Source organism: Hyaena hyaena, unplaced genomic scaffold, assembly GCF_003009895.1.
Source record: "Hyaena hyaena isolate Hyena2069 unplaced genomic scaffold, ASM300989v1 scaffold_6, whole genome shotgun sequence".
NCBI lineage: Eukaryota > Metazoa > Chordata > Mammalia > Carnivora > Hyaenidae > Hyaena > Hyaena hyaena.
The window spans coordinates 483575-502022 of NW_024080638.1; positions in this window are offsets into that span (position 1 = coordinate 483575).

The window sequence follows — 18448 nt, forward strand, 5'->3', positions numbered from 1 at the left end:
TGCCAATCTTCACTCTACAGCCGCAATAAGCCTTACTCCCTTATAGCTCCCTCAATCAGCCATTTAAAGGAGGTTTGGGCCAGGCCTTTGCCTGAGGATAGACCCACTAGGAGAGGAGGTGATGCTGACACATAAAAGAAATGAGACTGGTTATCTCCGGGGCTACACCTCAGAGTCAGCCAATTAGAAATGTGTGTTTGTAAGTATTTGGCTTCTGTGGACCAGAGGCTAAGGTGAAGCATAAAAGTTGAGCACAAGAGAGAGTAGGCTGGGGGTTAGTCCAAGAACACAAAAAGGAACAAAGTCAAATGACCCTTACTGGTGTGAACAGTGAAAGCAGAGAGAAGAGCAACAACAACTAACACTTCTAGAATGCCTACTGCATATCACATGCTTGCTGTTCTAAGCATATTACTCATATTAATACATTTAATCTTCCCAACAGGCTTATGAGGCTGCTCCTATTATTACTCCCAATTGACAGATGAAGAAAATGAAGCACAAAGAAGTGAAATAACTTGCAGACAGTCGCAAAACTAAGAAGTAGAAGAGCCAGGATTTAAAACCAGATGGAGGAGGTGGCAAGATGGCGGAGAAGTAGGGAGCTCCATACATTTCACTCGCCCCCATCTCTCAAACGGAGAAGGCCTGAAGTCATAGAAACCCTTACAGAATCCAGGAGTTTGGGAGGAAAAGGAGACAGAGTGCTGAGAAAACCTTACAGCGTGAGTGCAAACTGGGGAAGATAAAATCAGGCTGGGACCGGAGACACAGAGGGAGGGGGGATTCCCCTTTGCTGGGAGCTTCACTGAGTCTAGGGGAATAAAGAAAGAGTGGCTGAAACTGCACAAGACAGTCCCTGTCACTGGAGAAGAGAAAAACCTCTACTTGGGACACAGAGGGACCCCGTTCCCTGCTGTCCAGCTGACCCTAGGAAGGATGCACTCGTCCCAGGCGACCCCAGGTGAAACTGCTCCCCGCTCGCCACCCCAATCTGGAGGGGACGCAGCAGCGCCTGAAGCTGCTCCTTTGTGCTTCTGGCTCAATCCCCAGGGGGAAGGCGAGGGGCTTGAAACTGCTCTGAGGGACTCGCCTGCGAGTTTATATTTCGGGCAAGATCAATGGGGCGCGTGGACTGAGATCTAGAAACGAGGCCTGGCTTGGGATATGGAGCATGGCCCACCTTGGCTATGCCCCCGACTCAGGGAGATCACACCCAAAAGAGTGAGTTGCAACCCTTGGTTCAAGAAGAAACTGGGGCGCCAGCACTTTTCTCCCCACAACCACCAAGGCAGGACCCCCACGGGACACACTGGACCAAACCATGCCCATCCATGCTAGAGAGCTGCCCTCTTCTTTTTTTTTTTTTTTTACCTAAGCCAGGGCAAGACCAACATGGATGCACTGCCCTGATTAATTCTGGTCGGCTTGCTTAAACAGTCACATTTAATCCATTCTCTAGATGTAAATTCTACATCTCCACTGCAACCTTTTTATCTCTTTCTCTCTGGAGTAATCAGACTATACAGTTTCTCTGAGTAGCATCATCTTCATTTCTTTCGCCTCCTCTCCAACCATATTCTACTCTTTCTCTCTTTGAAATAAGCCTCTTAGTCTTTCTGCCTGTTCTTTCATTTCCAATTTCACTTCCTCCCTGCCCTGTCATTTTTCTCTTTCTTTATGCTCTTCCAACAGCACTGCATACACTTGGCTATTTATTTGTAGCTAGGAATTCTGGTTCTATTCTTTAGACTGTCCTTTGTCTATTGAGTTTCTTCTTTTTCCTTTTCTTTTCTTCTTTTTTCTTTTTTATGTATTTTTATTTTTATTATTTATCTTTCCTTTCTCTTTTCTTTCTTTCTTTTTTTGTTGTTGTTGTATGTGTCCCTTTTTTCTTTTTCTTTTTCCCTTTTGGTTTGAGTGTTTGTTGGCTTTGTCTGTGTGTTTGTGTGCCTTTCTTCCTTGTGTGTTTGTCTGTTTTCTTTTCCAGGGCTACCTCAAGAAACAAGCCAAAGTACACATGGGGGAGAGTCCCAAATACCACTACAAGTAGGAAAATAAAATAACCAAGGTCTCAACAAGAGAGACCAAGAGACACCATTCAAAGAACACTTCCTGAATGGACAGGCCCTGGACACTCAAAGAGCCTTCTTTGGTATAGCAGCACGCACAGGTGCAGAGTGCATAACAAGCTTTTAAAACTAACAAGAGATAGAAAGCTAACCAAAATGACAAAACGGAAGAACTCTCCTCCAAAGAAATTCCAGGAAGAAGTGAGAGCTAAAGAACTGCTCAAAACAGATATAAGCAAAATAACTGAACAAGAATTTAGAACAATAGTCATAAAATTAATCGCTGGGCTTGAAAAAGGCATGGAAGACATCAGAGAAACTACTGCCACAAAGACTATGGAGCTTAAAAATAGTTGTGATAAATTTAAAAATGCTATAAATGAGATGCAAAATAAAATGGAGGCATCCTATTCATGGATTGAAGAGGTAGAAAGGAGAATAAGTAATTTAGAAGACATAATTATAGAAAAAGAGGAAGCTGAGAAAAAGAGATAGACTGAGACAGGACAGGAAAGGAGAGCTCAAGAGCTCAGCGATACAATCAAACGGAATAATATCCGTATCATAGAAATTCCAGAAGACGAAGAGAGAGGGAAAGGCACTGAAGGAGTCCTTGAACAAATTATAGCAGAGAACTTCCCCAATCTGGGGAAGGAAACAGACGCTGAAATCCAAGAGGTACAGAGAACTCACCTCAGACGTAACTTGAATTGACCTTCTGCACAACATATCATAGTGAAACTGGCAAAATATAAGGACAAAGAGAGAATTCTGAAAGCAGCTATGGAAAAAAGAGCCCTAACATACAATGGGAAACCTATCAGAGTAGTGACAGACCTCTCTACTGAAATTTGGCAGGCCAGAAAGGAATGGCAGGAAATCTTCAGTGTCATGAACAGAAAAAATATGCAGCCAAGAATCCTCTATCCAGTAAGCCTGTCATTCAGAATAGAAGGAGAGATAAAAGTCTTTCCAAATAAACAAAAATTGAAAGAATTCATCACCACTAAACCAGCCCTTCAAGAAATCCCGAGGGGAACTCTCTGAGGGAAATGTTGCAAGGAACGCAAGATAGCAGAGATACCACCACAAGCATAAATCCCACAAATGACACGATGACTCTGAACCCATATTTTTCAATAATAACACTGAATGTAAATGGACTAAATGCCCCAATCAAAAGACATAGGGTAGCAGAATAGATAAAAAACCAAAATCCATCTATTTGCTGTCTACAACAAATGCATTTTAGACTGGAGGACACCTTCAGATTGAAAGTAAGGGGATGGAGAAATATCTATCATGCTACTGGAAGTCAAAAGAAAGCTGGAGTAGCTATTCTTAGACAAACTGGACTTTAAAGTAAAGACAGTAACAAGGGATGAAGAAGGGCATTATATGACAATTACAGGATCTATCCATCAGGAAGAGCTAACAATTACAAATTTCTACACACCAAATATGGGAGCACCTAAATATATAAAACAATTAATCACAAACAGAAACACTCTTATAGATAAGAATGTGCTAATAGCAGGAGACGTTAATACTCCACTTACAGCAATGGATAGATCAACTAGACAGAAAATCCCTAAAGACACAGTGGACTTGAATGACACATTGGACCAGATGGTTTTGACAGATATATTTAGAACTTTAAATCCTGAGGCCATGGAATTCACTGTCTTCTCAAGTGCACATGGCACATTCTCCAAGATAGATCACATACTGGGACATAAAACAGCCCTCAATAAATATAAAAGAACTGAGATCATACCATGCACATTTCAGATCACAATGCTATGAAACTCGAAATCAATCACAGGAAGAAGTCTGGAAAACCTCCAAACACGGAGGTTATAGAACACCCTACTAAAGAATGAATGAGCCAATCAGGGAATTAGAGATGAAATTTTAAAATATATGGAAGCAAATGAAAATGAAAATACAACAATCCAAACTCTATGGGATGCGGCAAAGGCAGTCCTAAGAGTAAAGTACATTGCACTCCAGGCCTATTTCAAGAAATTAGAAAAAGCGCAAGTCCAAAATCTAACAGCGCACCTAAAGTAACTAGAGGGAGAGCAACAAGAGCACTCCAAACCCAGTAGGAGAAGAGAAATAATAAAAATCAGGGCAGAAATAAACAATATAGAAACCAAAGAAACAGTTGAAAAGATCAATGAAACCAAGAGTTGGTTTTTTGAAAAATAAACAAAATAGACAAACCTCTAGCCAGGCTTCTAAAAAAGAAAAGTGACAGCACCCAAATAGACAAAATCATGAATGAAAAAGGACTTATTAAAACCAACCCCTCAGAAATACAAGCAATTATCAGGGAATACTATGAAAAATTATATGCCAACAAATTGGATAACTTAGAAGAAATGGACAAATTCCTAAACACACAGTCACTACCAAAATTCTTCTCCACGGGAAGAGATAGAAAACCTGAACAGACCCATAACAAGTGAGGAAATCGAATCAGTTATCAAAAATCTCCCAACAAATAAGAGCCCTGGGCAAGATGGCTTCCCTGGGGAATTCTACCAGACATTTAAAACAGAGTTAATACCCATTCTTCTCAAGCTATTCCAAAAAATAGAAATCAAAGGAAAACTTCCAGACTCATTTATGAAGCCAGCATCACTTTGATTCCCAAGCCAGACAGAGACCCAGCAAAAAATAAAGAACTACAGGCCAATATCCTTGATGAATATGGATGCAAAAATCCTCAACAAGATACTTGCAAATAGAATCCAACAGCACATAAAAAGAATTATCCACCAAGATCAAGTAGGATTCATTCCTGGGTTACAGGGCTGGTTCAATATTCACACATCAATCAATGTGATCCATCAAATCAACAAAAGAAAAGATAAAAACCATGTGATCCTGTGGATAGATGCAGAAAAAGTATTTGACAAAATACAGCATCCCTTCTTAATAAAGGCACTCGAGAAAGTCAGGATAGAAGGAACTTACTTAAACATCATAAAAGCCAGCTATGAGAAGCCCTCAGCTAACATCATCCTCAATGGGGAAACACTGAGAGCTTTCCCCCTGAGATCAGGAACACGACAGGGATGTCCACTCTCACCACTGTTGTTTAACATAGTGCTGGAAGTCCTAGCATCAGCCATCAGACAACAAAAGGAAATCAAAGGCATCAGAATTGGCAAAGAAGAAGTCAAACTTTCACATTTTGCAGACGACATGATACTCTACATGGAAAACCCAAAAGACTCCACCAGAAGCCTACTAGAACTGATCCATGAATTCAGCAAACTTGCAGGGTACAAAATCAACGTACAGAAATCGGTTGCATTTTTATACACCAACAATGAAGCAAGAGAAAAAGAAATCAAGAAACTGATCCCATTCACAATTGCACAAAAAACCATAAAGTACCTAGGAATAAACCTAACCAAGGATATAAGAGATCTGTATGATGAAAACTATAGAAAACTTATGAAGGAAATTGAAAAAGACACAAAGAAATGGAAAAACATTCCATGCTCATGGATAGGAAGAATAAATATTGTTAAGATGTCATTACTACCCAAAGCAATCTACACATTCAATGCAATCCCAATCAAAATTGCACCAGCATACTTCTCAAAACTAGAACAAACTATTCTAAAATTTGTATGGAACCACAAAAGACCCTGAATAGCCAAAGTAATATTGAAGAAGAAAACCAAAACGGGAGGTATCACCATTCCAGACTTTAGCCTCTACTACAAAGCTGTCATCATCAAGACAGTATGGTATTGGCACAAAAACAGACACATGGACCAATGGAATAGAATAGAGAACTCAGAATTGGACCCAAAAGCGTACAGCCAACTAATCTTTGACAAAGCAGGAAAGAGCATCCAATGGAAAAAAGACAGCCTCTTTAACAGGTGGTGCTGGGAGAACTGGACAGCAATATGCAGAGGATTGAAACTAGATCAATTTCCCACACCATACACAAAAATAAACTCAAAATGGATAAAGGACCTGAACGTGAGACAGGAAGCCATCAAAACCCTAGAGGAGAAAGCAGGAAACGACCTCCTTGACCTCCACCGCAGCAATTTCTTACTTGACACATCCCCAAAAGTAAAAGAATCAAGAGCAAAAATAAACTATTGGGACCTCATCAAGATTAAAAGCTTCTGCAAGGCAAAGAAAACAATCCATAAAACTAAAAGGCAACCGATGGAATGGGAAAAGAGAGTTGCAAATGACATATCAGATAAAGGGCTCGTATCCAATATCTATAAGGAACTCCCCAAACTCCACACCCGAAAAACAAACAATCCAGTGAAGAAATGGGCAGAAGACATGAACAGACCCTTCTCCAAAGAGGACCTCCAGATGGCCAATAGACACACGAAACGATGCTCAGCATCCCTCATCATCAAGGAAATACAAATCAAAACCACACTGAGATACCACCTCATGCCGGTCAGAGTGGCTAAAATGAGCAAATCAGAGGACTTTAGATGCTGGCAAGGATGTGGAGAATCGGGAACCCTCCTACACTGTTGGTGGGAATGTAAACTGGTGCAACCCCTCTGGAAAACAGTGTGGAGGTTTCTCAAAAAATTAACAATAGAATTCCCCCATGACCCAGCAATAGCACTGCTAGGAATTTACCCAAGGGATATAGGAGTGCTGATGCACAGGAGCACAGGTACCCCAATGTTCATAGCAGCACTGTCAACAATAGCCAAAACAGGGAAAGAGCCTAAGTGTCTATCAACGGATGAATGAATCAAGAAGATGTGGTTTATCTATACCATGGAATACTACATGGCAATGAGAAAGAATGAAATCTGGCCATGTGTAGCAACATGGATGGACCCTGAGGGTGTTATGCTGAGCGAAATAAGTCAGGCAAAGAAGGACAGATACCACATGTTTGCACATATAGGAGGATTAGGAGGAACTTAACGGAGGACCATGGGGGAGAAGAAGGGGAAAAATAGTGGTGGAGAGGGAGAGAGGCAAACCATGAGAGATTTTTGAATGCTGAGAACAATTGAGGACAGATGGGGATGGGGAGGAGAGGAAGGGGGGTGATAAACATGGAGGAGGGCACTTGTAGGAATGAGCACTGGGTGTTATATGGAAACCAACTTGACAATAAACTATTTTTAAAAAAAATGAGATGTAAAACAAAAACAAAAACAAAAGGCCAGATGGAGCACCTGGGTGGCACAGTCAATTAACGATCTGACTCTTGGTTTCTGCTCAGGTCAAGATCTCAAAGGTTTCATGAGTTTGAGCCCCACATTGGGCTCTGTGCTGGCAACATGGAGCCTGCTTGGGATTCTCTCTCTTCCTCTCTCTCTCTGCCCCTGCTCTGCTCTAGCTGCCTCTGTCTCTCTCAAAACTAAATAGATAAAACTTAAAAAATATAATAATAGGAGCGCCTGGGTGGCTTAGTCGTTTAAGCGTCCGACTTTCGCTTAGGTCATGATCTCGCGGTTTGTGGGTTCAAGCCCCGTGTCGGGCTCTGTGCTGACTGCCAGCTCAGAGCCTGGAGCCTATTTCAAAGTCTGTATCTCCCTCTCTCTCTGACCCTCCCCTGCTCACGCTGTCTCTCTCTCTCTCTCCTAGAAATAAATAAAAATATTTAAAATATATATATAATAATAAATTAAAAATTAAACTAGATAATATGATTGTAGAATATACATTCTTTTTTTAAGTTTATTTATTTATTTTGAGAGAGACAGAGACAGCATGAGTGGGGGAGGGGAAGAGACAGAAGGGGAGAGAGAATCCCAATACAGGCTCCACGCTGCTGGTGCAGAGTTCGACACGGGGCTCGAACCCACGAACCATAAGTTTATGACCTGAGCCAAAACCAAGAGTCAGATGATTAACTGACTAAGCCACCCAGGTGCCCCTAGAATCCACATTCTTTTTTTTTTTTCCCAAATAGTTTATTGTCAAATTAGTTTCCACATAACACTCAGTGCTCATCCCCACAAGTGCCCTCCTCTGTGCCCATCCCTCCTCCCCCCCACATCCATCAGTCCTCAGTTTTTGTCAGCATTCAAGAGTCTCTCATGGTTTGCCTCTCTCCCTTTCCCCCACCATTTCCCCCCTTCTTCTCCCCCTTGTTCCTCCATCAATTTCCTCCTAATCCTCCTATACGTGCAAACATATGATATTTGTCCTTCTCTGCCTGACTTAGTTCGCTCAGCATAACACCGTCAAGGTCCATCCATGTTGCTACACATGGCCAGATTTCATTCTCTCTCATTGCCATGTAGTTAGAATCCACATTCTTAACCACTACATACATACTCTTTCAGACAGACTGGTTGGAGAAGGAAGGAAAGCAGGTGGAAAAAGAACAGGGAAGAGTGTGGTGATAAGCTGCATATGAACCCAAAGAAGGAGGAGGGAAGAGGAAATAGTGAGCATTTCCCCAATGCCTTGATAATCATGGGTTAGACTTCCCTGTGTCAGGCTTTGTGCCAGATGCTGGGGGTACACAGATGAGCCCAACTCGGGCTAGACGGGAAGCAGTCACAAGTAAAGAGGCAATGCTAATATAGTCTAGATAAAGTCCTACATAGCACTATTGGGGCCCACCAAAAAAAGACGCTCCACACAGCAAACTTGGGAGCTGCACCAGTAAGCTCCATGCCAGGGGCCAGGCAGGGATGTGGAGCTTGGGCTGCCTAGTGTCACCTCAGTGAACCATCTCCAGAATAGGTCCCAAAAAGAAAAGGCTCCAAAGACAGGTCAAGGGACCACAGGAGAGCCCAACACATATTCATGTGCCAGAAGACAGAAGCAGAGGCATAAATCCTGAATAAACTGGTGGGTCAAAAGCTCAGCAGCTACTAGAAATGGGAGGTGAGTGGCAGGGCAGCCGGGGACCCCCGGTCAAGCAGCAGAAGCCAGAACGGAGCAAGAAGGATGGAACAGGGGGCCTAAGCATATCTGGGTCTTCATGCCACACTCCCTTCCCTACCTCACAGCTTTATCCCTCATCTAATTTTCTAACAGCAGACTCTCCACCAGCCTAATGGACCAGGGACATTAACTGTTTTGGTGCCCCTAGTGCTAAGGGAGACCTTCTACAGTTAAGTATTTTATACTAATGCTCCTTCTATTCCCTCCCGCCATCCAGCTGACCTACCCAGGATGAGCTAATGGCCCTCTTCTAAAAAGAAGTGGTGGGCTCCTTTGTCCACTCACATTTCTCGCCAGAAACACTCCATCCAGAGCTTATAGCTGTTGATAACCTGTCAGTGTTGGTGACTTCACCATTCTCCCTCTGGGAAGTGAAGTGACTCAGCAGTCATCAAGACCCAGATAACAGTGCAAGTCATTAGGAGTTCTCTGCAGGGCAAAGAACTGTCAGGGTGCTGGGTGTCTGAATATAGCCACAGGTCCTGGGGTTAACACAGTAGAAAAAAATGACAGTGTACAGAGTTACAGGCTAGTCCAACAATTATCAAATCCCCATAAGGATGGCTGAGTGGTTCAATCTGTTAAGTGTCCAACTTCAGCTCAGGCCATGATCTCACAGTATGTGAGTTCAAGCCCCACATTGGGCTCTGTGCTGACAGCTCAGAATCTGGAGCTTGCTTTGGATTCTGTGTCTCCCTCTCTCTCTCCCCCTACCCTGCTCATGCGCGTGTGTGCTCTCTCTCTCTCTCTCTCTCTCTCTGAAAAATAAACATTAACAAAAAATTTATTTAAAAAATCTCCAGAGAGCAACTTTCAATAAAGACTTGTTGACTTTGTTCTAACAATAGCAAGGGTGGTGTGCTAAACCACAGTTCTTCCTTCCTGATTTCCAGTATACAGGCCAACATTCCTGTACTGAGCATTACCATGCATACAGTTACTGCCATGCTATTATGTTGGACATCTGTGGGATTGTTTGCCAGAACTCTCTCTTCCTGGGAACTATTTACCCCACCCCTATCTACATGGCATCTTCCTATATGGCCTTGTCTTCCCTTACACATTCGATTAGTCAAGAGTGAGCACTTAACACAAGGGAGGCCAATTAGAGCCCATGCTTAGCGTTCTCTCAACTGGAATAAAGGAATTAGTTTCTAATAGGGGAAGCTGAAAAATGTAAAATTTAGGAGCTCTTAAGAGCTACATTTATAACCATGTGGAGGAATGCTGTCTGCAGGAGAGAAGATCAAAATGCAGAGAGAAACAAAGGTTAGGGAGATAAAAAAGATTCTTGGTAGCATCCAAGTCTAGGCACCCCGTTCCTAAGGCCAAGTTGCAGCCATACTTTCTACAGCTTGGTTATTAGATTGGTTATTGAATACCCTGAGCAAGTATATTTGTTTTTGTCTAAGCTACTTCTGGCTTGAATTTCTCCTAGTTGCTACAGTGTCTGAATTAACCTGGACTTCTGAATCAATGACTATGTGGAGGCATAAAAAATAGAGTTCTCCAGAATGCCCCCAAGGAACTCCCTGCTGTACTCTGTTAAAGAGGGTATCGGTGTGCAGCGGCAGTCAGTCCCCAGCCCAGACAGATTACAGCAAGTCCAACATGACAGGAACAAAACGCCACCAACTTCTACAGGCTTAGTCACACTTCATGCCCCCTGTTTGCTCTAACATCTCTCTAACTGTTCATTTGCTCAGCCACTCCAACTGACGTCTACTTGGTCTATTTCTCTGGATTCCAACCCACTTCATCATTCCAGGCTACTTAGCATGTCTTCCAAGTATTCAAACCCTCCGGCCAGCAAGCTAAGTTATCCTCTCCCATGCAGCATCGAAGGCTGAGTCTAGGCAGCACACTGTTAAGTGTTAAATGGTATAGTATAGACTAGAACTGCCACAGAAAGTCAGAAAAGGGAAAAATCAGCTGAGGGTGCTGTAAAACAAGTGGCCTTGAATTTGGGGAGATAGAAAGGACATTCCAAGCTAGAAAAAATAAGTAAATAAATAAAGACACTGGAACAGAAAAGGCTTGGGGACAAGAGGTCTGGAGACAAGAAATGGACTTGCCTGAAGTGTTACCACAATGGAACCAGTATTAGGCAAATCTGAGAGATAAAATGGGGTCAGGTTACATAGGGTCTTACCAATAAGGCAGAGAAGATTAGACTTGATATATAGGCAGGTTTCATGGTAGGATTTTGATCAGAGAAAGGAGGAAAATATTTTAGCTATGTATTTCTCACAGAGGATGAGAGAAAGAGGATCTCTTTCACTTAAAAAAGATAAAAGAGGAGATATGCTGTCTGCCAAAAGCATTCTTCATTTTCCTAAGGATTCATCATTGGTTATTTTGAGAGTTTTTGTTGTTGGGGTGCTGTTCAATTTAGAAATTTAGAAAACATAGACAAGCAAAAGAAAGTTCTCCCAAAATTTCACATACAAAATAAGTATTGTTGAAATACTTATATGCATCTTCCCAGAATGATTTGTAATCACTAATAAAAAATATACACACTAATAAAAAATTTATTTATCTTATATAAATATGGCTCTTCTCACTTACCAATATATTTTCCATTGATTGCTTTTGAATGGCAAATTCCTGTATCACATTTAAAATATTATTTGACTCAAAAAAAATTAAATTTACATGTACCTTTTTAGAATTTATTCCATAGTTCAGATTAGCATTTTCCTAAATTTGTTCCATGAAACACTTAGAGCTACAAGATATTCTGCCCAAATTAAGGGGTTATGTTTAGGAGAGGCTTCATCTTTTGTGGAAACTAAAGGTCCTTAGGTGTCCTGCAATGACTGATTAAAATTAAATAAAGTTTATTTCAGGAAATGCCTCCCCAGTGAAAATTCATCAACAGTGGTATAATTCTAATTGAAATTAATGTATTCATAAAGAGAGAGTACAAAACACAGTTCTGGTCAAAATATCCTACACCCAAGGGAAATCGTCAAATGAACCCCCACTTTCTGGGACAGTGGCGATCACCGCATCACCCGATGAGGCCAACTTGAGTGGCCATACAGCCATTTCATAAGGACATAGAGGCCAGAATTTGAGCATCTACTTTAAGTCTGACACAAAATCGTTAAGGTTCCTTTCAATCCTGAGACTCCATGAATTCTAATTGAGAGCATTAAAAAAACTTTCAGATCTCATCATTCATTTGCCAGCTTCAAACAAACCATTTCTCCTTTTCAAGTCTCAGGTTCTTCAGTTTCTTTCTGTGAAATGAAGGCTGCCATCCAACTCTGAGCCACAACTCTCTAGACCCCGTTGGAGTCCCTTCCAACAATGACACAACGCACACTACCCTTGTCTCCTGGTTTCCTAACTTCCCACAGCCTCACGGACGACCTCTATCCTCTTTGTTGAAAATAAAAATGATATAAGCAAACAAAATAATCCACAGTTGCTCACATGTGTACACAAACCGTGAACCAAATAGCTGAAAAACAAAGAAAGTAGGTGAAAGGTGAAGTTGTTTTGCTGAATGGGTGTCAGAGGTTGGCATTCAAATCCACGGGGAGGATGAGGGCTTCACTAAGGCTTACACTTGCTGGGAAAAATCTCCATCTCTGCAGCACAACCTCCACTCCCCAAGTTAGTTCTTCTGAAAGACCTAGAGGCAAGGAAAGTCTCACTTCTTTACTTTCTTTCTTTTCTTCCAGGAAAACAAATAGTTTAAAAAAGTAATTTTTTTAAGAGACTGAGGCCCAATCAGAAAGAAAAAGACTTTCTTTTAGAGAAAAAAGAGGGGGGAAAAAAAAACCCTTCAGCTATTCTAATGTAGCCCCCAGGGCCTCACAGGATCTGGCTTTTCTGAACACAAGCAGGAGGTCTTGTTTTGTGTGCTCCCCAGAGCCCAAAGAAACCAATTCCGTGCTTCTCTTTCTTTTTGGTATTGAAAAAAATAAGGGGAAGCTCAAGGAATGTGGAAATATATATTTGACTGGTGGTCACTTCCTGAGGTGCCCTTCCACCCAACCTCCAAGCAAACTATCACAAGATCAATAAAACCTAAATCTAATTAAGTCTCAGAAGACACAGGGCTGATTCCCTGGCTGAATCAAATACCCCTGAGCATGGTCCCTCTGCTCTGAAATCCCCCAGGGATCCTCACTGGCTGCAGAACCAAGCCCATCACTCTGCCTGAGTGAAGTATACAAATTCGACAAGCAGTCTAATATTTTTGGCACAATGCCTGAGGTCTAGTGCTCCTTTGGTCCTGTGTCTCTCTCCATAGAGGCTTTCACTTGAACCAACTGCAAGGCTAGCTGGTTCCGTCACTGTAACATCCTTCAGTTGACTTTAGAGAGAACCTATCATGATAAGTGCTTAGGAACTGGCAGTGCCTAAGGTAGAGAATGGGCCTTCCCCAAAGTCATAAGTACCAGGTGTAGGACTGTTCTTGTACCTGTTAGCTAATAGACATTCACAGGTTTGGCAAAATTTTACCTAAGACCTCAACTGATGCAGAGGTTATAAAAAAGTAGAGGTATAGACTCCATCCAGCTAAAACCACCAGAGGTAAGGGGACCACCTCATCCTGGTTTGCCCAGGACTTTCTCAGTGTCAGCACTAAAAATCAATCCCACGTCCAGGAGAACCCACCATGCCAGACAATCTAGAACGTTGGTCACCACACATATCTACGCAAAGAATTTACCAATTGCTGAAGGCCAAGTTAACTTGAGTCAGTACAAAACATCTTGTTTCCCTTCAAATAGCTTCTACAGGCCTAAGTTTCAGTAAATTAAGAGAAAGACCTAAGAGAAAGTCTGACGCTTAAGCTTAACCAACTAAGCCACCCAGGCGCCCCTACAAAGAGGTTGTTTTGAACAACAAAAGGGCAGGGCTCGAGGTAAGTGTTATCCATGCAGATGTGCTCCCTCCCACCTGGGCCTAGCCCTGTGATTCCCTGGGTTCTGGCCCTCCTCTCTTTTCCCCTTCTTTCTCCTTGGTCCCCAGCAGCCCTTACCATCCCTGCCCTCTGCCCTTGGTTGCCTGATGACCCTACTCTGGACCTCCACCTTGTGTCCTGTTTCTCAGGCCTGCCCTTGTTATAGGGACAGAAGTGAACTAACAGGAGCTGGCTGCGTTATATAAGCTCTTTCAAATTCAAAACAAAATGCTAAAAGTAGGAGCAATTAGCCTCCTTTTAAGAAGAAAGAAAAGGGGTGCCTAGGCAGCTCAGTCAGTTAGGTGTCTGACTTCAGCTCAGGTCAATGATCTCACAGCTTGTGAGTTAGCTCCGCGTCGGGCTCTGTGCTATCAGCTCAGAGCCTGGAGCCTATTTCAGATTCTGTGTCTCCCTCTCTCTCTGCCCCTCCCCTGCTAATGCTCTGTCTCTCTCTCAAAAATGAATGAACATTTAAAAAAATTTTTTTTTAATGAAGAAAAGTGGGGCACCTGGGTAGCTCAATCAGTTAAGTGTCCCACTCTTGATTTTGGCTCAGGTCATGATCTCATGGTTCATGAGTTTGAGCCCCGTACTGGACTCTGAGCTGACAGTGTGAAGCCTGCTAGGGATTCTCTCTTCCTCTCTCTCTGCCCCTCCCCACTCATGCTCTGTCTCTTTCTCTCTCTTTCAAAATAAATAAACTTAAAAAAAGTAAAATGAAGAAAAGTTAGGTAATCTGCTTCAAGTCACAAAGGTGCTACAGGATGAATAAGAAATCAAAATGCAGGTGTATCACACTCCAAGCCAATATTCTTTCCAATATGGCATACAGCTTCTCTCTCCATGATTCCTTTCCACCTTCCCTGGAGTCTCATTTGCATGTTCTGCACTCCTGATATTCATTCTGACTCCTTCTGATATTAATTCTGACTCCTTCTAGAATCTACATTTCATTTCTTCATCTCCAGCAACTTCCCCCACTCAGACTCTGGCCAACTCACAACGTTTGCTAAGATAGAAGAGCTGCCCACCATCTGTAATCCACATATGAAGTGAGCGCACACCTGATCACACTTCATCTACTTTACATGAGTCTCCACTACTACAGAAAGTATCCAAATATCTTGTCATGCCATAAATGTCATTCACAGCATGGCCCCTACCAGTCCCTTTGGCCCTACCTCTCACCCAGCTAGTCTGTCTTCTTTTTCACCGGATCTCAACTACACTATATCTCCTCCCAAAAGAAGCCTACGCTAAAACCAGTAGCCACCAGAGTGGCCTACAGTACTTATTATGAAAATCTTTTTATTATGTTGGCATCTGGTACTAAAATTTCTCTTTGGGCAGGAGACTTTCTTGATTGGAAGACTTTGATAACCTCCACTGGTGCAGAAGTTGAGGTCCCAGGGTCCCAAGCGTGGGTAGTTTTCAGGTTAGGCTTTCCAGAAGTAGATGCTGAGATGGGTGGTTAGGGTACAAGATGTTTTGTTAGGACAACCCAATGTACATCAACTGGTGAATGGATAAACAAAGTGTAGTATATCTATATACTATATTCAGGAATATTATTTACTCAGAAAGGAATGAAGTGGTGATATATGTTACAATATGTGGATAAACCTTGAAACAACTACGCTAAGTGAAAAGAAGCCAGTCACAAAAGGCCACATATCATATGATCCCATTTATATGAAGCATCCAGACAGGCAAATTTATAGAGACAGAAAGTACATTAATGATTACCAGAAGTTGGGGGGGGGGGGGGGGGATGGGNGGGGGGAATGGGAAGTGACTGCTAACAGGTAGGGATTTCTTTTGAGGGGTCATGAAAATATTGTGGAGTTAGATAGTGTTGATGGCTGCACAACTCTGTGAATACTCAAAACCACTGAGTTTTAGTCTTTAAAAAGGTGAGTGGGAGGTGCCTGCGTGGCTCAGTCAGTTAGGTGTCTGGCTCTTGATTTTGGCTCAGGTCATGATCTCATGGTTCATGAGATTGAGCCCCGCAAGCTGACCTGACAGCACAGAGCCTGCTTGGGATTCTGTCTCCCTCTCTCTCTGCCCACTTGCTCTCTACCTCCCTCTCGACATGAAAATTTTTTAAAAATAATAAAAACTCTAAAAAAGAATTATCTTTAAAAATGAACAAAATTAAAAGCTGGGGGGGATAGATTAAATAGGTGATGGAGATTAAAGAGTGCACTTGCTGTGGTCAGCACCAGATTATGAATGGAAATGTTGAATTACTTTACTGAACACCTGAAACTAATCTTTTTTTTTTACTTTTCTCTTTTAATGTTTTATTTATTTCTAGGAGAGAGAGAGAGAAAGAGAGAGAGAGAGAGAGACAGTGTGAGCAGGGGAGGGTCAGAGAGAGAGGGAGTCACAGACTGAAACAGGCTCCAGGCTCTGAGCTCGCAGTCAGCACAGAGCCCGACGTGGGGCTCGAACCCACGAACTGCGAGATCATGACCTAAGCAAAAGTCGGATGCTTAACCGACCAGGCCACCCAGGCGCCCCTAATCTTACACTGTATGTTAACTAATTGAAATTTAAATAAAAACTTTTTAAAAAGTGAATTTTATGGTATGAAAAGATATCTCAATAAAGTTTTTTCCAAAAAATGTTAAGGTATTTATAGGGATCAATAACTATGAAAGGAAGGAAGAGGAAGCAGAACTGGGGAGAGGGACCCCAAGATGGAACACCAAGAAAATCTCTGCCAATCAGGCTAGGAGCTCCTGAGCAGGGGTGCCCAGCACAGGAGGCTGAAATGCTCCCCCTTTCACCCCTCTGCCTCACTCAGTTACTGGCTATGGGTCATCTGAGAATGTTGAGATTTCCCACTCCCTGGAGTTGGGCAACAAGTCCTTCTTTGAACAGGTCTGAGTATAAACACCTTGCAGGCCTCTAGGGAAGGAATATGACAATTGTACCTAAAACGAAAAAGAAGCTGAGAAAAGAAAAAAAGTCAGTGAGACGGCAGAAAACTGTGCAGTATGCAATGGGATGCCATCTTGTAACTCCTCACATCTTCACCTAAGTTAAGGCACAGAGCAGACCCTTAACATTTTGTCAAATAAGTACTTCTTTTCTAACACTACCATTTCGCTCTTACACTCTCATTTTTCCCAGAGTCTCAACTACCTAAAGCATTTATTCAACCAAAATTTTTTTTAAATTTTGGTAGAATAGTGCATCTCTTTTTTCTTTCTCTTCACAGACTTACTAAAAGACATTAACACTGAGGTGTGATTTATGGATTAGGGTCATGTTGTGCTTAAAATCTACCGACAATGGTGAATAAGAGGAGTGATGAAAGAAAAAGTGAGAGAAAGTCTATCACCAAAACCAAGCTGGTTTTAGTATCAGGTATTGGCCCTGCTAGCTTTTCTTGAAAAGCACATCAGGAAAAGCTACAAGAAAGACTGTATTTCACATCTGGTTAAGATAAAAGCAATGGGAAAACCGCAGGGGGAAAAATGTAAAGCCAGACATCTAATAATAAAAATTTATTTACTTCTGCATAGATGTTTGCCATGTATTAGCCCATTTAGTCTTCCCTAAATAAGGGAGATCAGAATTATTAATATAATCATCATTTTAGAGTTGAGTCCACTGATGTTCAGAGTTTAAGTGATTGGCTCAAGTTTACAGAGTAACCAAGCAATGGCACAAGGACTTGCACCCAGAGTTAGTGACTCCAAATGCAATATTCTTTCCATGACCACCCCATGCTGTAGCACAACTGCTACCACCTCCCTACCCTCCATGGCCAGAGAGGTAACCACAAGTGGACAGAGAGAAACCTGCTCAGCAGTTCAAATGCCTTTCCCATAAGGCAACAGCCATTTGAGGATTAACTTCTTAGAGGAAATTTTCATTAATTAGCATCACTTTCAGCAAAACAAAGAGAATGAACAGAATTATGTTCTAACACATCCCAGAGATGCAAGAACTCATTTGTGTGTAATCTTAAAGAAGTTAAACAGTAAAACTCCAGACAGGCAACCTGTAACTATTTAAAAAAAGTTTTTTTAAATGCCTATTTTTTGAGACAGAAAAACAGAGCATGAGCAGGGAGGGACTGGGAGAGAGGGAGATACAGAATCCGAAGCAGGCTCCAAGCTCTGAGCTCTCAGCACAGAGCCCAACATGGGACTTGAACTCACAAATCGCAAGATCATGACCTGAGCCAAAGTCGAATGCTCAACTAACTGAGCCACCCAGGTCAGGTGCCCCATCTGTAACTGTTTTTAACTCCAACTGTGACCACGAGAGGCATTTTAGATGGCAAGGCAGAAAAAGAAACTATTGAATAAAGGGCTTCCATACAACAGAGTAGGACATTCAGTCTGGGAGTTTTCCTTCCCAGCAAAAGTCACTACAACGATACTAGGAAATCAAAGGCATTCTCTGGCAGTAATGGTAGACATATTTCCAGAACTGGGACAAAGTGATACATCCAGCATTGATAAGGATTTTGCAACTAGCAATGAAGGGACAAGATTCCTTGTAT